A 21,458-nucleotide genomic window follows, 5' to 3' on the forward strand; every position below is an offset into this window, starting at 1 on the left:
TCCTTGTCCTTTAGGTGTAGATATACAACCGAATCCTGACCTGATGTGTTAACCCTTCTATGCTGGGCCATCTGTTTGTGAAGTGGTTATTTTGTCTCAATGAAATGCGTACAGGCCAACACAGAGCTCATTGCTTTGGATAAAAGGCAGAAGCACCTCCTTTGATAATAACAATGTGCACATTTTGGAAGTGAATATGCCGTTGATGTTTTGGGCCATCATCAGGACTGGTGAAGGATCTCAGCCCAAAATGTTGATTGTTTATTCATTTCCACAAATGCTGTCCGACCTGCTGAGTTCTTCCAGCATTTTATGTGTGTTGCTCTGGATTTCCAGTATCAACAGACTTTCTGGTGTTGATTCCTACTTTGATTTCTGTTTTACAGGCTTACAGAGTCAGAATTTATTCTAGGATGTGAGATCAATTAGGTTGGCTTTATATTTACTCTTAGAGGTGTTTCTGCCTATTTTTCCAGCATCCCCTTATCTCTCATTGAGGTGAAGTACCTCACCCCTGCACCCCATCCATGAATATATTAAATAGTACTACATCAATGAAATGTGGAACAAGTCTCCAACCTACATCAAATTTCACTTGGGCAATCTTCAAGAAAATTTTTCCATTTTCTTTTTTTTTAACTTTAAAGATCAGAATATCTTTCTAAAGAATAATCGGATTCTAACTGATCAAAAGCAGAGTGTTTAGATCAAAGGGGCACATATCATCTTCCCTGCAGAATAATGCATCATGCATGCTAGTGTAGCTAAATTAAACCTGCTTACTTCTTACTGTAAGCTTTGCAGGGATGCTTTAATAACTTATTTATAAACTAACAGGGGAGCAGTTCTGAAATTTTTCCTATTGTGAATAGAAAACGATATTTTCTTATTATATAGAATTTACCCTCATGATCACAGAGGCAATCTGTCCAAAGAGCATGTTCCTTTATTCGGTTAAATCAGTGCTGAACTGTACCTTAATTCTATCCACCCAATTTGATCGTTCTATCTATCTTTTGTTATCTATTAATCGTTGCATGATTTCCCAAAGAGGGTGGCCTAGTTCCAGATTCCCACCTACCTTTGTGTGAGAGAGACATTTCTCTCAAGGGCTACTTAGTCTTCCAGTGTTCCACGTGTGTTTCCTGATTCAGGAAAATAAACGGCATTTCAAGACAAAGGTACAGATGGATGTCGTGTCGACTTCATAGAAAGTTAATAAGGACCATGCTGGGATGGATTTCACTTCTATCACCAGGCACTATTTACACTGTTCGTGGGTAAATATTATCAAATGGAAGCTTTAAAATCAATTATCCATAAAATTACATTTTCAACCTCTACAAAATTGTGTGAGTCACTTTTGAATACCAATTAGTTTTGGCTGTTTTCCAAAACATGACATCCCATTAAAACTTAGCAGCTGGGTACAATTTCTGTGCAACAGCTGTTGGAAAAGAAACTCTGTTAAGAAAAGAGAAAGAGTAAAGTAAAACAATGGAAAGAAAGTGAGAGGAAAGAAAATATTATTCAGCAGCCCACTTGACTCTTAGATTGTTTCGAAGTTTTTATCATTGATAAAATTCATTGTTCTAAACTGAGCTTTAGTAGTTGAGGAGGGAATTTAGGTTGAATGGAGGGATATTTTCCCTGCTCTCCTTTAGTATTCAACTTAAAGCTAATAGGGTCGTAGAATTTTCATTCAATGCCTCATTATTAAGAAGTACCACTCCCTACTGCCATAGCATGCTAACATTGAATACCTAATGGTGTTCTCTTGTTTCTGGACTGAGACTTTGCCACAGACACTGAGTCAGCAAACGTTGAAGCTGCATACTATTCAACCATAAGATATAGGAGCAGAATAAGTCCATTTGGCCCATCGAATCTGCTCTGCTATTCAAACATGGCTGATCCCTTTATTTCCTCTCCTCAGCCCCACTCCCCGGCCTCCTCCCTGTAACCTTTGATACCATGTCCAATCCAGAATCTATCAATCTCTACCTTAAATACACCCAATGACCTGGCCTCCACAGCTGCCTGTGGTAACAAATTCCACAAATACACCACCTTCTGGCTAAATAAATTTCTTGACATCTCTGTTTTAAATGGTTGCTCCTCTATCCTGAGGCTGTGCATTCTTTTCCTCGACTCCCCCATCATGGGAAACATCCTTTCCACATCTATTCTGTCTAGCCCTTTCAACATTCAAAAGGTGTCAATGAGACCCCCTCTCATTCTTTTAAATTCCAGTGAGTACAGGCTCTGAGCTATCAAATTTTCCTCACATGTTAACTCTTTCATTCTTGGAATATTCCTGGTGAACCTCCTCTGAACCCTTTCCAATGCCAGCACATCTTTTCTTAGACAAGGAGCCAAAAACTGTTCAAAATACTCAAGGTGAGGCCTCTCTAGTGTCTTATAAAGCCTCAGCATCACATCCCTGTTCTCATATTCCAGACCTCTTGAAATGAATGCTAACATTGCATTTGCCTTCCTTACCACCAACTCAATCTGCAAGCGTTCTGCACAAGAGCTGTCAAGTCCCTTTACATCTCAGATTTTTGGATTTTCTCTCCATTTTGAAAATAGTCTGCATATTTATTTCTACTATCAAACTGCATGACCAAGCATTTTTCAACATTGTATCTAATCTGCAAATTTCTTGCCCATTCTCCTAATCTGTCTAAGTCCTTCTGCAGCCTACCTGTTTCCTCAACACTACCTACCCTTCCACGAATCTTTGTATCATTTGCAAACTTGGCGACAAAGCCATCTATTCCATCACCTAAATCAATGATATACAGCATAACTTCATCCTGGACAATTGACTTCATCATCTTCCCAACCACTGAGGTCAAGCTAACGGGTTTATAATTTCCTTTCTGCTGCCTCCCTCCTTTCTTAAAGAGTGGAGTGACATTTGTAATTTTCCAGTCCTCCAGAACCATGCAGAGTCCAATGATTTTTGAAAGATCGTTAATAATGTCTCCACAATCTCTACCGGTAACTCTTTCAGAACCCTATTGTGCAGTTCACCTACTGAGTGACCTACAGCTTTTTAAACACTCCTTCCCTTGTAATAGTAACAGCACTCACTTCTCTTCCCTCACACTCTTCAACACCTAGCACACTGCTATTGTCTTCAACAGTGAAAACTCATGCAAAATAATAATTTAGTTCATGTGTCATCTTCTTGTCCCCTGTTATTATTTCTCTAGCTTCATTTCTTTGTGGTCCTGGATCCACCCTCATCTCTCTTTTATTTTTTATATACTTGAAAAAGCTTTTTCTATCCATCTTGATATTGTTGGCTAGCTTGCTGTCATATTTCATCTTTTCCATCCTAATGATTCTTTTAATTGTTTTCTGTAGGTTTTTAAAAGCTTCCCAATTCTCTATCTTACAGGAAGGATATTAAGAAGGTTGAAGTAGTGCAGAGAAGGTTTACAAGGATGTTGCCGGGACTTGAGAAACTGAGTTACAGAGGAAGGTTGAACAGGTTAGGACTTTATTCCCTGAAGCGTAGAAGAATGAGGGGAGATTTGATAAAGGTATATAAAATTATGATGGGTATAGATAGAGTGAATGCAAGCAGGCTTTTTCCACTAAGGCTAGGGGAGAAAAAAACCAGAGGACATGGGTTAAGGGTGAGGGGGAAAAAGTTTAAAGGGAACATTGGCGGGGGCTTCTTCACACAGAGAGTGGTGGGAGTGTGGAATTAGCTGCCAGATGAAGTCGTAAGTGCGGGCTCACTTTTAACATTTAAGAAAGACTTGGACAGATACATGGATGGGAGGTGTATGGAGGGATATGGTCCGTGTGCAGGTCAGTGGGGCTAGGCAGAAAAATGGTTCGGCACAGCCAAGAAGGGCCAAAATGTCTGTTTCTGTGCTGTAATGTTCTATGGTTCCTGCTAATTTTTGCTTTGTTGTATGCCCCCTCTTTTGCTGTTACATTAGCTTTGATTTCCCTTGTCAGCCACATTTTCTGCCATTTTGAGTATTTCTCCTTTTGACCTGCCTTTTCTATTTCCCTTTATAATCTGTAGTCCATATCCCAGCTACTGTTTGGTGACCTGTACGGTATATAACTGCCGTCAGGGTCCTTTTACCCTTCTTAACTCAACCCACAAGGATTCAACATCTTCTGATACTATGTCACATCTTTCTAATGATTTGATGCCATTCTTTACCAGCAGAGCCACATCACCCTCTGTCTACTTTCCTATCCCTCTGATACAATGTGTAACCTTGGACATTCAGCTCCTACCTACAACCATCATTCCACTACAATTCTGTGATGACCACAACATCATACCCGACAATCTGTAAAAGTGCCACAAGGTCATCCACCTTATTTCTTTTTCTCCGTGCGTTGAGATATAACACTTTGAGTACTATATTTGTTACACTTCATAATTCTGAATCCCTAAAGCTCTGCTGACTGCAATTTTGTCCTATCATCTGCCTGCCCTTCCGGACAGTCCGACTGCATGCTATCTTTGCTTTTTTACCATCTGTCCTCTCCTGAGTCCCTTGACTAACAGACTACCTGTGGGTATATGATTTCATCCTTGGATGTGAGAATGCTGGGAGAAGGGTTTCATTAGGTCTCTGATCAAGGAAGAATGGAAGAAGCCCTCAGTTCCTCTTGGCATCAGACAGAGGGTCTGAGGATATCCAGTCCCTTGACAGATGTTTGTAGGAAGGTAGTGGCCCATTGGCAGTAAGAACAGAGTCAAGGCAAGAGGAACAAAGTTTCATAGCACGTAAAAAAAAAGTTCTATCCCTGACTGACCTGCTTGTGGAACTTGGAGAAGGAATAGAAGTGAGCTGTGGATTCTTGAGGTACTTGGAGTCAAGATGCTTTGGAAGGAAGCTATCCCAAGAAAATGAGGTCTGTAACTGTATGGGAAACAATGGCCAGATGCTTGGTGTTAGAGTCATGGTCCAAAGGGAGGAATGAATAGATATCTGAAATGTTTGGGTTCTGTGAGGTAAATGTCAGTCCACAAAAAGGCAAATGGTATTGAATTATTATTATTATTATTATTGTCAACATTTTTGGTAGGACTAATCAAAATAGGACATACATGGAAAATGGTAGGGCATTGAAGAATGCAGTAGAACAGAGGGATCTAGGAATAATAGTGTATAGTTCCCTGAAGGTGGAATCTCATGTGGATAGGGTGGTGAAGAAAGCTTTTGGTATGCTGGCCTTTATAAATCAGAGCATTGAGTATAGGAGTTGGGATGTAATGTTGAAATTGTACAAGGCATTGGTGAGGCCAAATTTGGAGTATTGTGTACAGTTTTGGTCACCGAATTATAGGAAAGATGTCAACAAAATAGAGAGAATACAGAGAAGATTTACAAGAATGTTACCTGGGTTTCATCACCTAAGTTACAGAGAAAGGTTGAACAAGTTGGGTCTTTATTCTTTGGAACGTAGAAGGTTGAGGGGGGATTTGATAGAGGTATTTAAAATTATGAGGGGGATAGATAGAGTTGATGTGGATAGGCTTTGAGAATGATTGAGAATGGGGGAGATTCAAACTAGAGGACATGAGTTGAGAGTTAAAGAGCAAAAGTTTAGGGGTAACATGAGGGGGAACTTCTTTACTCAGAGAGTGGTAGTTGTGTGGAATGAGCTTCCAGCAGAGGTGGTTGAGGCAGGTTCTATGTTGTCATTAAAGTTAAATTGGATAGCTATATGGACAGGAAAGGAATGGAGGGTTATGGGCTGAGTGCAGGTCAGTGGGACTAGGTGAGAATAAGAGTTGGGCACGGACTAGAAGGGCCGCGATGGCCTGTTTCCGTGCTGTAATTGTTATACAGTTATATGGTTATAAAATGAGCACAGGGAATTAATGCTGAACACAATAAAGGATGTGACTGAACACCATAAACATTTACAACTGACCAAAGACAGAGTGTGCAAATGAAACAGATGTTGGGAGGTAAATGGAGCATCAGTTGAATGGTTGAAGACTTCCCCTCTCTTCCTCCCAGCCCCTGTGTAACTAGGAATGGACAGTTGGAGAATTCCATCCCTGTGTGTATTTCATCACCCACATCTGGTGAGAGGAGGATCTTCAGGCTACCTCTAAGATGCAGAACCTGGACCAGCTTGAAGAAAGGAGACGTCTGACTATAGTAACTCTGAAAACAAGGCAAGTACAGAGGGATAGTATGTGTCTGCTACAGGGAGATTCAATACTGGGACCCAGTGACTGAAGAGCTGGTGCCAAATCACATTGTGGATCCCATCCACTCATGGGCAGAATTGACATGATTGTAACCATATGAGAAATGCAGGGAGTAGCAAGCCCCACTGTTCTACCTGGCCTTTTATGATCTCACAATGGCTTTTGATTCTTCAGTATTCAGGGCTTCTTTGGAACACCTTCTTTAGATTTAGCTGACACTGAAATTCATTTCCATCTTCTGTCTGCTTTCACAAAAGTGTGCAACTTTACAACAGAGCCTTGTTACTTTATTTGCAACCCAAGAACCCATTCAACCCATTGGGTCCATACTAGGTCCCTACAGTCCCGTTCTCCTTTCCATGTTTCCCCATAGCCCTGCCATTTGCTCTTGCATTTGCTGTACTTCTACTCCCTGAGTATAGACAGAGACTGAAGACTGCAGCACCAGTAGTGAGGACCAAGGAGGTTTGGACAAGGGAAGCACAGGAGCGCCTACAGGACGCTTTGTATCAGTGGACTGGACTGTATTCAAGGATTTATTTTTGAATCTGGATGAGTACGCTGCTGTTGTTACTGCCTTCGTTAAAACCTGTGTGGATGAGTGTGTGCCTACAAAGACCTACTGTACATTCCCAATCCAAAAGCTGTGGATGAACCAGGAGGTACGTCGTCTGTTGAAGGCTAGATCTGTGGAATTCCAGTCTGGCAACCCAGGCCTGTACCAGAAAACCAGGTATGATTTATGGAAGGCTACTTCAAGGGTGAAGGGACAATTTTGAAGGAGGTTGGAAGTGATATCAGATGCGCAGCAACTCTGGCAGGGACTGCAAGACATTACTTCCTACAAAGCGAAACCCAATAGTAAGAATGGCAGCAATGCTTCACTACCAGATGAACTCAACGTCTTCTATGCACGCTTTGAAAGGGAGAACACAACTACAGCTGTGAAGATCCCTGCTGCACCTGATGACCCTGTGATCTCTGTCTCAGAGGCTGATGTTAGACTGTCTTTAAAGAGAGTGAACCCTTGCAAGGCGGAAGGTCCCGATGGAGTACCTGGTAAGGCTCTGAAAACCTGTGCGGGAGTATTCAAGAACGTTTTCAACCTCTCACTGCTATGGGCAGAAGCTCCCACTTGCTTTAAATAGGCTACAATTATATCAGTGCCAAAGAAGAATAATGTGGGCTGCCTTAGTGACTATTACCCAGTAGCACTCACATTGACAGTGATGAAATGCTTTGAGAGGTTGATCATGACTAGACTGAACTCCTGCCTCAGCAAGGACCTGGACCCGTTGAAGTTTGCCCATCACCGCAATAGGTCTATGGCAGACGCAATCTCCATGGCTCTTCACACGGCTTTAGACCACCTAGACAACATAAACATCTAGGATGCTGTTCATCGACAATAGCTCAGCATTTAATACCATCATTCCCACAATCCTAATTGAGAAGTTGCAGAACCTAGACCTCTGTACCTCCCCCTGCAATTGGATCCTAAGTTTCCTAACTGGAAGACCACAGTCTGTGTGGATTGGTGATAACATATCCTGCTCGCTGAGGATCAACACTAGTGCACCTCAGGGGTGTGTGCTTAGCCCACTGCTCTACTCCCTATATACACATGACTGTGTGGCTCGGCATAGCTCAAATACCAACTATAAATTTGCTGATGATACAACCATTGTTGGTAGAATCTCAGGTGGTGACAAGGGGGCGTACAGGAGTGAGATATGCCAACTAGTGGAATGGTGCCGCAGCAACAACCTGGCACTCAACGTCAGTAAGACGAAAGAGCTGATTGTGGACTTCAGGAAGGGTAAGACAGAGGAACACATACCAATCCTCATAGAGGGATCAGAAGTAGAGAGAGTGAGCAGCTTCAAGTTCCTGGATGTCAAGATCTCTGAGGATCTAACCTGATCCCAACATATTGATGTAGTCATAAAGAAGGCAAGACAGCGGCTATACTTTATTAGGAGTTTGATGTGATTTGGTTTGCCAACAAATACGCTCAAAAACTTCTATAGATGTACCATGGAGAGCATTCCGACAGGCTGCATCACTGTCTGGTACGGGGGGCTGCTGCACAGGACCGAAAGAAGCTGCAGAAGGTTGTAGATCTAGTCAGCTCCATCTTGGGTACTAGCCTACAAAGTACCCAGGACATCTTTAGGAAGCGGTGTCTCAGAAAGGCAGTGTCCATTATTAAGGACCTCCAGCTCCCAGGGCATGCCCTTTTCTCACTGTTACCATCAGATAAGAGATACAGAAGCCTGAAGGCACACACTCAGTGATTCAGGAACAGCTTCTTCCCCTCTGCCATCCGATTCCTAAATGGACATTGAAGCTTTGGACACTAGCTCACTTTTTATATACAGTCTTTCTGTTTTTGCACATTTTTTTAATAATCTGTTTTGATTTAATTGTTTATTTATTATGTTTTATTTTATTTATTATTGCTATTTTTTTCTCTCTGCTAGATTATATATTGCATTGAACTGCTGCTGCTAAGTTAACAAATTTCACGTCACATGCCGGTGATAATAAACATGATTCTGATTCTTCATGAAAGCTCTTTGGTTCCTTTGTCACTCACCCACACACTAGGGAGAAATTACAGTGACTGGTAAACCTACCAACCTGCACATCTTGATTTGAGAGGAAAGAAGAGCACCTAGAGGAAACATGCAGTCACAGGGAGAACATCCAAACTCCGCACAGACAGTAATGAGGCTAGGATTGAGCCCATGTCCCAGGAACTTTGAGAAAGCAGCACAAACCGTGTTTCAGAGATCTGACAACGTTGATACCAATTATACTAAGGAAAAGGCAGCAATCTCTGGATTACTGGCATCCAACAGTACAAGAATCTCCTTATGCTACTGAACAGATTGAGTTTGCATCTCCTTCTTTCAGGAACAAAGGGTGCTGCAGTTCCCCATGTAACTGATACGGTTTTCAAGAAACGTAATTAGGTTGAACCGGTTGTTTGAATCAATGTTTTTTGGGTAAGGGAGCATGGTGCCATGTCTAGGCATGATCTGTTTCTTAAACAGCAATTCCTATGAGCAGAAGCTGCAGAGACTAAATCGCCAGCATATTTCTCTCTACCATTGGTAATATCTGCATGAAATCCTGCCTCAAGAAGTTACAATCCATCATCAAAGATCCTTCACCATCCAAGCCATGCCATCTTCTCACAGCTACCATTGGGCAGGATGGAGAGAAGCTTCAAATCCCATACCACCATTTCAAGAACTTCCCTTCAATCATTTGGTATTTCAACCAACCAACCCAATCCTAATCACTACCTCAGAACAGCAAATATATGACCACTTTGCACAACAATGGACTCTGTTTCTTTTGTCTTGCCGAAGGGTTTCAGCCCAATACATCGACCGTACTTTTTTCCATAGATGCTGCCTGGCCTGCTGAGTTCCTCCAACATTTTGTATGTGTTGCTCTGTTTCTTTTGTTCTGATTCTGTTCTTTCTTTTAAAAAGCATCTATTATATATGTTTTTCTTGTGAATGTTACATATCTGCTATGTGCTGTTAATGCCGTGCAAGAATATTATTGTTGCACATATGACAGCAAACTTGATTTTGACTTTGGAACATAGTGTGGATTAAAAATATTAATATTAATAAGCAACTAAATATTCCAGGATTTCGTTGCTTCAAGTGTGATAGAATAGGAGGGGCAAGAGGGGGATGCGTTGCATTGCTTGTCAGAGAAAATATAACAGTGGTGCTCTGGCAGGATAGATTAGTGGACTCATCCAGGGAGGCTATTTGGGTGGAATTGAGGAATAGGAAAGGTGTAGTGACGCTTATAGGGGTGTATTATAGACCACCTATTGGGGACCGAGAACTGGAGGAGCAAATTTGTAATGAGATAGCAGATATTTGTAGTAAGCATAAGGTTGTGATTGTGGGAGATTTTAATTTTCCACGCATAGACTGGGAAGCCCATTCTGTAAAAGGGCTGGATGGTTTGAAGTTTGTCAAATGTGTGCAAGATAGTTTTTTGCAGCAATACATAGAGGTACCAATTAGAGAAGGGGTAGAGTTGGATCTCCTATGGTCAGGCCACACTTAGATCCCCTCCAGTTCGCCTACCAGCCCCGACTAGGAGTTGAGGATGCCATCGTCTACCTGCTGAACTGTGTTTACGCCCACCTGGACAAGCCAGCGAGCACTGTGAGGGTCATGTTTTTTGACTTCTCCAGTGCGTTCAACACCATCCCCCCGCTCTGCTGGGGGAGAAGCTGACAGCGATGCAGGAGGATGCTTCCCTAATGTCATGGATTCTTGATTACCTGACTGGCAGGCCACAGTACATGTGCTTGCAACACTGTGTGTCCGACAGAGTGGCCGCAGCACCGAGGCTCCACAGGGGACTGTCTTGTCTCCCTTTCTCTTCACCATTTACACCTCGGACTTCAACTACTGCACAGAGTCTTGTCATCCTCAGAAGTTTTCAGATGACTCTGCCATAGTTGGATGCATCAGCAAGGGAGATGAGGCTGAGTACAGGGCTACGGTAGGAAACTTTGTCACATGGTGTGAGCAGAATTATCTGCAGCTTAATGTGAAAAAGGCTAAGGAGCTGGTGGTAGACCTGAGGAGAGCTAAGGTACCGGTGCCCCTGTTTCCAACCAGGGGGTCAGTGTGGACATGGGGGAGGATTACAAATACCTGGGGATACGAATTGACAATAAACTGGACTGGTCAAAGAACACTGAGGCTGTCTACAAGAAGCCGTCTCTATTTCCTGAAGAGACTGAGGTATTTTAACATCTGCCGGACAATGCTGAGGATGTTCTACGAGTCTGTGGTGGCCAGTGCTGTTGTTTGCTGTTGTGTGCTGGGGCAGCAGGCTGAGGGTGGCAGACACCAACAGAATCAACAAACTCATTCGTAAGGCCAGTGATGTTGTGGGGATGGAACTGGACTCTTTGACGGTGGTGTCTGAAAAGAGGATGCTGTCCAAGTTGCATGCCATCTTGGACAAAGTCTCCCATCCACTACATAATGTACTGGTTGGGCACAGGAGTACATTCAGCCAGAGACTCATTCCACTGAGATGCAACACAGAGCGTCATAGGAAGTCATTCCTGCCTGTGGCCATCAAACTTTACAACTCCTCCCTTGGAGGGTCAGACACCCTGAGCCGATAGGCTGGTCCTGGACTTATTTCATAATTTGCTGGCGTAATTTACATATTACTATTTAAATATTTATTACTATTTTCTATTACTATATTACTATTTATTTTTTCTGACTATTACTAGTTACTGTTTACTAATAGTAATATTACTATTACTATTTATTATTTATGGTGCAACTGTAACGAAAACCAATTTCCCCCGGGATCAATAAAGTATGACTATGACTATGAATGAGACAGGGCAGGTGACGGCGGTATGTGTTGGGGAGCGCTTTGGGTCCAGTGATCACAATATCATTAGTTTCAAAATAATTATGGAGAAGGATAAGACTGGACCCAGGGTTGAGATTTTTGATTGGAGAAAGGCTAACTTTGAGGAGATGCGAAGGGATTTAGAAGGAGTGGATTGGGAGAACTTGTTTTATGGGAAGGATGTAATAGAGAAATGGAGGTCATTTAAAGGTGAAATTTTGAAGGTACAGGATCTTTATGTTCCTGTTAGATAGAAAGAAAAGGTTAAAAGTTTGAGAGAGCCATGGTTTTTAAGGGATTTAGGAAACTTGGTTAGGAAAAAGAGAGGGATCTACAATAAATATAGGCAGCTTGGAGTTAATGAGGTGCTCGAGGAATATAAAGAATGTAAAAGGAATCTTAAGAAAGAAATTAGACAAGCTAAAAGAAGATACGAGGCTGCTTTGGCAAGTAAGGTGAAAATAAATCCCAAAGGTTTCTACAGCTATATTAATAGCAAAAGGATAGTGAGGGATAAAATTGGTCCCTTAGAGAATCAGAGTGGACGACTATGTGTGGAGCCAAAAGAGATGGGGGAGATTTTGAACAATTTCTTTTCTTTGGTATTCACTAAGGAGAAGGATATTTAATTGTGTAAGGTAAAGGAAACAAGAAGGGTAGTTATGGAAAGTATGATGATTAAAGAAGAGAAGGTACTGGTGCTTTTAAGGAATATAAAAATGGATAAGTCTCCGGGTCCAGACGAGATATTCCCTAGGACCTTGAGGGAAGTTAGTGTGGAAATAGCAGGGGCACTGTCAGGAATATTTCAAATGTCATTAGAAACGGGGATGGTGCCGGAGGATTGGCGTATTGCTCATGTGGTTCTATTGTTTAAAAAGGGTTCTAAGAGTAAACCTAGCAATTAATGACCTGTGAGTTTGACGTCAGTGGTGGGTAAATTGATGGAAAGTATTCTTAGAGATGGTATATATAATTATCTGGATAGACAGGGTCTGAATAGGAACAGTTAACATGCATTTGTGCGTGGAAGGTCATGTTTGACAAATCTTATTGAATTTTTTGATGAGGTTACTAGGAAAACTGACAGTGGATGTTGTCTATATGGACTTCAGTAAGGCCTTTGACAAGGTTCCACACGGAAGGTTAGTTAGGAAGGTTCAATCGTTAGGCATTAATATCGAAGTAGTAAAATGGATTCAGCAGTGGCTAGATGGGAGACGCCAGAGAGTAGTGGTGGATAACTGTGTGTCAGATTGGAGGAGGGTATGTAGCGGTGTGCCTCAGGGATCTATACTGTGTCCAGTGTTGTTTGTCATTTATATTAATATATGGATGATGGGGTGGTAAATTGGATTAGTAAATATGCAGATGATACTAAGATAGGTGGCGTTGTGAATAATGAAGTAGGTTTTCAAAGCTTGCAGAGAGATTTAGGCCAGTTAGAAGAGTGGGCTGAAGGATGGCAGATGCATTTTAATGCTGAAAAATGTGAGGTGCTACATTCTGGTAGGACTTATCAAAATAGGCCAAAAAGGTAAATGGTAGGGCATTGAAGAATGCTGTAGAACAGAGGGATCTAGGAATAATGGTGCATAGTTCCCTGAAGGTGGAATCTCATGTGGATAGGGTGGTGAAGAAAGCTTTTGGTATGCTGGCCTTTATTAATCAGAGCATTGAATATAGAAGTTGGGATGTAAGGTTGAAATTGTGTAAGGCATTGGTAAGGCCAATTTTGGAGTATTGTGTACAGTTCCGGTCACCGAATTATAGGAAAGATGTCAACTAGAGTGCAGAGGATGTTTACTAAAATGTTGCCTGAGTTTCATCTCCTAAGTTACGGAGAAAGGTTGAACAAGTTAGGTCTTTATTCTTTGGAGCGTAGAAGGTTGATGGGGACTTGATAGAGGTGTTTAAAATTATGAGGGGGATAGATAAAGTTGATGTGGATAGGCTTTTTCCATTGAGAGTGGGGGAGATTCAAACAAGAGAACATGAGTTGACAGTTAAAGGGCAAAAGTTTAGGGGTAACATGAGGGGGAACTTCTTTACTCAGAGAGTGGTAGCTGTGTGAACAAGCTTCCAGCAGAAGTGGTTGAGGCAGGTTCGATGTTGTCGTTTAAAGTTAAATTGTATAGATATATGGACAGGAAAGGAATGGAGGGTTATGGGCTGAGTGCAGGTTGGTGGGACTAGGTGAGAGTAAGAGTTCGGCACAGACTAGAAGGGCTGTTTCCGTGCTGTAATTGTTGTACGGTTATAAAAAGACTTTTGCCAGTCTCTGGAGTGACATCATCACTCCTTGTGCCCTAGTGAACAGTGCAGTTTCAGACGTCACCAGGTTCTGCCACTACAGACTAAGAACTCTAATCATGTCTTTGTAACTATGATAAAGTAATATCATGGCTGACTCTTTGAGTCCCACAATCCTGATTGAGAAGTTGCAGAACCTGGACCTCTGTACCTCCCTCTGCAACTGGATCCTTGACTTCCTAACCGGAAGGCCGCAGTCTGTGCGGATTGGCGATTACATATCCTCCTTGCTGACGATCAACACTGATACACCTCAGGGGTGTGTGCTTAGCCTACTGCTCTACTCTCTATATACACATGACTGTGTGGCTAGGCATTGCTCAAATACCATCTAGAAGTTTGCTGATGATACAATATTGTTGGTAGAATCTCAGATGGTGACGAGAGGGCATACAGGAGTGACATATGCCAACTGGTGGAGTGGTGCTGCAGCAACAACCTGGCACTCAACGTCAGTAAGATGAAAGAGCTGATTGTGGACTTCAGGAAGGTAAGATGAAGGAGCATATATCAATCCTCATAGTGGAATCAGAAGTGGAGAGAGTGAGCAGCTTCAAGTTCCTGGGTGTCAAGCTCTCCGAGGATCTAACCAGGTCCCAACATATCGATGTAGTTATAAAGGAAGCAAGACAGCGACTATACTTTATTAGGAGTTTGAAGAGATTTGGTATGTCAACAAATACACTCAAAAACTTCTATAGGTGTACCATGGACAGCATTGTGACAGGCTGCATCATTGTCTAGTATGGGAGGGGAGGGTGCTACTGCACAGGACCAAAAGAAGCTGCAGAGGGTTGTAAATCTAGTCAGCTCCATCTTAGGTACTAGCCTACAAAGTACCAGGACATCTTCAAGGAGCAGTGTCTCAGAAAGGCAGCGTCCATTATTAAGGACCTCCAGCACCCAGGGCATGCCCTCTTCTCACTGTTACCATCAGGTAGGAGGTACAGCAGCCTGAAGGCACACACTCAGCGATTCAGGAACAGCTTCTTCCCTTCTGCCATCCGATTCCTAAATGGACATTGAATCTTTGGACACTACCACACTTTTTTTTTAATATACAGTATTTCTGTTTTTGGACATTTTTTAAAATCTGTTCAATATACATGATTGATTTACTTGTTTATTTATTATTATTATTATCATAAGTTCTGGTGTATAAGCCAAGAATTTGGCCCTAAATTTTGGTCCTAAAATTAGGGGGTCGGGTTATACAGAGGGTGCCAACTTTGAAAAAATGAATGCATGAAAGTCAGGTCACATTTATTGACTGTTTTTTAGTCAAATACAAAAGAAAATGCAAATGCTTATGAAATCTGCACAAAAGAAAAGATCTACAAAACACATTCTGTTTCTCAATTTACTTGTACATACTGTTGTCGTCAAATGTTCAGAGCTTGAAACTCTCACACTCTTCATTATCTGACTCTCTGAAAATCACGTCCCATTCTTCGGCAGTCACCATATCATCCTAAGGATGGTTAATTTCTGCTTCGACATTGTCATTTGCAACTTTACTTGCTGCCAAATCTCCATCATCTTCTTCCCAAAGCAAATGATCTTCAGTGCCATCCAAAGCATTGCTGGTGCTGCACTTCTTGAAGGCCTTCACAATGCACTTGGCCTTCATTTCCTCCCACGATTGCACTACCCACTCGCAAACTGTAGCTAGAGATGCGGCCCTCATACTTCCCGCTCTGAATGACTGATTTCCAGACATCATCCATTCGTTCCACTGTCAACGCATGAATTCTTTGAATAGTTTGTTTAAACTCACATCTCCTGCTGGAGCATGAATGTCAAACCAGTGGGGATGACTGCAATGTCCGTATTTTCAGCTTTCAGTGCTGCTTTTGTCTCACCCGACAAGTGCGATTTGAACATGTCCCAGACGAGTAGTGACTTTTTCTTCCTGAAACCTTCAGGACGTCGACGCCACACCTCTTTAACCCACTTCAAACAACCCGCTTCATCCATCCAGTCATGTTCTTGAATGTAAACAACACCCCGCGGGAATTTTTCTTTCTTTGGGAATATTTTCCCCTTAAAAATCATCGGTGATAGTTTGGTCCCATCAGCCATACACGTTAACATGACAGTAAAATGTTGCTACTCGTGTCCAGTTGTTTTGACAAGGACTGTTTTCTCTGATTGACAGTGCGGTTGCCAGCAAAATCAAAGAACATTGGTGTCTCGTCCATGTTACCAATCAGCGAGACCGGGTAAGATGCTTGATTACAAACGATTAGAAGGCCGTAATCTTATTCTCAACGTCGCTCGGCAACTTCTGAGCAATCTTTGTTTTTTGTCTCAACACAAGATCACATCTATTCATAAATCGTGTGCACCAACTTCACGTAGCTTTGAAATTTTCGCTGATCTCACGGTGTTTTTTGGCCCATTTCAACTCTTGAACTCGAATCATTTCTCTGGTAACAATGTATCCAGGCGATTGCTGGTGACCCATTCTAAACTTTTTCTTCCAGTTCTGACCACTGGCATGTTTTCCCACGTTTTGCACATTTCGTCTTTGGCATTTCCCTCAGTGTGTCCTCTTCCTTTCTCCACTCTCTCACTTGTTTCTCATTTACACTAAACTTCTTAGCAGCTGCAGAATTATTCGTTCCTTTAGCAAAATCAACAACCTGTTTAGCTTGAAGCCAGCATCATATCGCATTTGTTTTAATCTTTTGTATATGGTGGTCGCAAACTCAATACTGAGTACACGTACTGATCCCGCCACCCTGTGTTAAGTTTTAACGAGATTATGATGGGTGCCAAATGGTTTCATGGAGATTCAGAGGATTCTTTACCATTGGGAACCTAATCCAAAACTTCCCTCCCTGATTTATTTATTAAGAATTCACTTATAACGCTCTATAATGTGTAGACCTATTTTCTTAGCAGGTACTGGTTCACAAAATTTCCAGGTTCCGGATCCGGCAAAGCTGAATACTGGCATGTGAGATCTTGTGGTCTTTTCTGGTTAAGTCAAAAACCTCTACAAAAGGGGTTAGCTTATACAAAGGTAACATGAAAAAGTCACTGTTTTAACCTTGAAAATTGGGGATTGGCTTATACTCTGGGTCGGCTTATACACCGTAATTTACGGTATATCTTATTGCATTGATCTGCTGCTAAGTTAACAAATTTCACATCACATGCTGCTGATAATAAACCTGATTCTGATTCTGAGAAGGAACATGAAATATCAGACTACCTCTCAAATCAGCTGTGAAGCAAGTATGATTTAGTGACTTGGCTCTCTCCATCTGTCATCTGATATTAGCTCTACCCACTTGTCTCATTTCCTGAAAACAACATTCCCATTCACATCCAGCTCCTAAAACCAGCCACTCCTCAGCTAATAGCATTCTTGGTAACTGTTCATATACCCAATTCTATGAAAAATCTAAATCAAAACTGCAGATGCTAAAAATCTGAAATTTAAAAAAATATTAGAAATTCACAGAAGGCAGGAAACATCTGTTGAAGGAGAAAGTGTGCTAATATTTCAGGTCAGTTTTACAGTTGACAGGAGCAGGCTAAACCTGGCCATTTAAGTACTTCCACATCTTTCAGGTAATTTTGAAATGGTCTTGGGTGATTATGAACTTGCTAAGTCACTGGATTCCTTTTGCTGTGCAACTGCCAACTTCAGTAATTATTGTATTAGCTGCAACTTGCTGTCTATGCCATATTATATTTCCCTGGGAAATCAGAGGGATTTGGGTGGATAATGGCCTGAAGGATCAGGCTGCTCAAGAGTATGAGGAAAGACTGATATTAAGGCAGCACCTTTAGGGACCACAGGGTTTCGCAATGGCTTTACAAGCACAGTGAAACTCCAGTTACCTTGTAAAGTGAGCAGCAGGAGGCAAATATGTAGTATCCCAAGGAAGGAAGGTTTTCATCTGCTGATGTTGTGTGAAAGACAAATGCAAGCACTCGTTTACAGCATAGTGTCACGGGATCATTCATACTAGATTGAGATGGCAGATTATGCCAAGAGGATGCTCTCTGCAGTAGTTCAGCATTCCCCTCCTTTTGCACTAGAATTTCAGCCTGGACTGCAGATCCAAACCCCTTGAGTGCGATTGAAAAACAACATTGTGATTTGCTAAGAGTGCAGCACAACAAGGAATCAACAAAGATACTGTCACTGCTGGAAGTCTGAAACAGAAGGAAAACAAATCTTCCTTGTTTTAATTATGCTTGCTAAACCCCTGACAGTACAATTAATGAATATTTATGGATCTACGAGCTTTTCACCAGCCTTTGTACGTCTTTTCCATTTGTAGAGAGCTGATTTTTTTTAACTCTTCTTTTTACTTTCTCATTACCTTGATTTTCAGTTGACTTTCTTTACTGGTGCTGTTTGCATTCTGTAGTCTCATTTGCAAACATCTTTGGTTTTTTTGATTTAAGCAATCTCCTCACAGAAATCACACTATTTAGTAATAGTTTGGGTGAAGGTAATTTGAATGCCTTACTAGTGTGCTCAAATCATAAGTGTTGCTAATCTGTATTAATTGTGTTGGTCACTTTCTTACAGATTATACTGGCTGCTTGATACTTGTTTACTTGCTCTTCGGGCACCAATTCTAATTTAGTAAAGCCATCATTTCATGTTCATAGTGCAGCTTGTAGAGCCACTGCCTTACAGCACCAATGACTCAAACTCAACTGTGACTTCTGTGCTAACTTTGTGGAGTTTTCACGTTCTCCCTGTGACGGTGTGGGTTTTCTCAAAGGGTATCCGGCCTTCATCCCTCAACACACAGATGTATGGGTTGGTTGGTTTCCATTGTAAATTTCCTTTGGTATGCAGAATTGATTGGGGCATGGGGAAAATGCGATTAGACTAAATCGGTAGTTATGGGCTGAAATGCCTGTTTCTCTGCTTTATATATATAACTCTATGATTCCACATAATCAGATGATTTTTTTTGTTGTCAAGAAGATAATTTGGACAATTGCAGTTACTGATGACATCTCTTTGGCTACTGCTTTCTCTTCTCATTGCTCTGCCCTTGATCTACAGCCTTTTATATTCTTTCCTTCCAACTCATTTCTAATTCCCTCTGAAGTTATATAACTATTCTCAAAGCTGCCTGTATTTTGCAACCCTTGTGTGAAAAGCTTACCCCTGCTTGTGAACATTTTAACTCTGCGTCTCACTTAAATAATTATCCAGCTTGGAACATCTAACAGCAACATGTCACAGGTGTTCACCTTAGCTATCTAACATCAGCCCACATCCTACTTCAGACAGACATGAATCCTGTACTCTTTGGTCAACAGCCCCCTGCAACCCTCTTTACCATTGCCAATGATTTCAACCAGGTCAACTTCAAGAGTGTGTTCAAACCAAATGACTCAGACTTTACAAGAAATCAAGATATGACCTCCATAAAATTAACAGAGGTGCCAAGAGGCAATCCAAGTTCAAAGTCTGGTCCCAGGTCAGCTTTCAGTTTGGACAAGGCTTACGTGAAAAACAAAGTTGGACAGCATGTCTGACAACATATGACTTCCCAATCAGCTTAATGCATTCTGTACATGTTTTGAACAGATGGGAATGAGTATAGCACTAACCATCCCAATAGCCTCTAGTACAACTGAACGTAAGATTAGTCTTTCAGTGAGTGAATCCAGAGAAAGATTCTGACCCAGACAGTATCCCTGTTATGTCTTTAGATTCTGTGTAGGTCGGCTTTTGGGCGTATTTGCAGATATTTTTCATCTCCCTCCTTCAATCTGCTTTTGCAGACCACTTTCATCCCTGTACCTAAGAAAAATAAGATAATGTGACTTAGCAACTACCGCCTAGGTGCTGTGAATTCACCATCATAAAGTGCTTCCAGAGGCTCATAATGGCACATATTAACTTCAACTTCCTAGACAACCTTGACCCTTTGCAATTCACTGACTGCTGAAATGTCTATGGCAGGTGACATCTCTCTGGCCCTACACTCATCTCTGGAACATTTGGACGGTAAAGACACTCATGTTAGACTATAGCTCTGTTTCAATACTCCAATTCCAAGAAAACTCATCACCAAACTCTAGACCATGGGGGTTAACACTTTTGTTTACCATTTATCTTCTACTTCCTGACCAACAGACTACAATTAATAAAGATACATAGCAATATTCATCATTCTAAATGCTGGGGCTTCGAAAGGTTGCATCCTGTACAGCCTGTACACTCGTGACTGCATGAGCAGATTCTGCTCTAACACAACCTACAGGTTCGCAGATGATGCCACCATAGTGGACTATATCTCAAGTAATGATGCATCGGAGTACAGGAAGGACATAGACAACTTAGTAACGTAGTGTCATGACAACAAACTTTCTGTTAAAGTCAGCAAAAGAGTGGGTCATTGACTTCAGGAAGGGGGCACCACCATGCTCCTGTATGTATTAACAGCGCTGAGGTTGAGAAAGTTGAGAGCTTCAAGATCCGAGGAGCAAACATCACCAATAATCAGTCCTGGTCCAACTAGGTTGATGTCATGGTCATAAGATAAGATGGCGGCATGCTTGATCACAGTGGCCATTCTGGGTCCAACAAATGGTTCCAATGTGTAACTAATTGCAAGACCCTGTTGGACATTGATAATACAAAATACTGCATGTACGATTCATTGGTTTATTGGCAACATTGACAGTGTTGTTGCATAGACAGACGCTCTTAACCAGCCACCCAGCTGAGAAGGCACTGGAGGCAGTGTGGGAGAGATCAGAGGTGCAGTACAGCAGGTGAGATAGAATCTGTGTTGGGTTGGGGCTGACCCTTGTAGCTCCCCCATCAGTGTTGCTCTCCCGTGTTGCAAGACAAGCTGGATTACCTTCATCTGCAGCTGATCCAGCATGACACTAGCTGATTTTCTTTCATCTAGAGCTGGAGAAGTGGGAGATGAGGGACTGCTGCATGCTTGTTCTTGTAATTGTTCCTGCAGAAACATGGCTCCAGGATGGTATCCCGACGCACAATGAATCTAAAGGCAGTGCCACTCAGGGACTTCTACTAATATTACTTTCATGCTGTATGTGCTTATGTAACTAAATGTTCTGTGTGCTATGTGTGACTGTATGTGCTTTGTTTTGTACCTTGCCCTCAGAGGAACACTGTTTCATTTAGCTGTATATATGTGTACGGTTAAATGACAATTAAACTTAAACTTGAAGGCTCACCAATGCATCAAGAGGCTAAAGAAACTTGGCATGTCTGCATCAGCTCTTACCAGTTTTTATTGATGTACCACTAAAAGCATGCTATCTGGATGCATTATGGTTTGATATGGCAAGTACTCTGCACATGGCTGCAGAGATTGTGGACACAGAACTGTATATCACAGCCTCCCCTCCTTGGATTCTGTCTATAATTTGTCACAGCCTCAGTAAAGCATTCAGTATAATCAAAGTCCCCACATATCGCAGACGTACTCTCTTCTCTCCTCTTCTTTCAGACCTGAAAGCTGGTCCCACTGGGCTCAAG

Source organism: Mobula birostris, chromosome 4 (genome assembly GCF_030028105.1).
Source record: "Mobula birostris isolate sMobBir1 chromosome 4, sMobBir1.hap1, whole genome shotgun sequence".
Taxonomy (NCBI): domain Eukaryota; kingdom Metazoa; phylum Chordata; class Chondrichthyes; order Myliobatiformes; family Myliobatidae; genus Mobula; species Mobula birostris.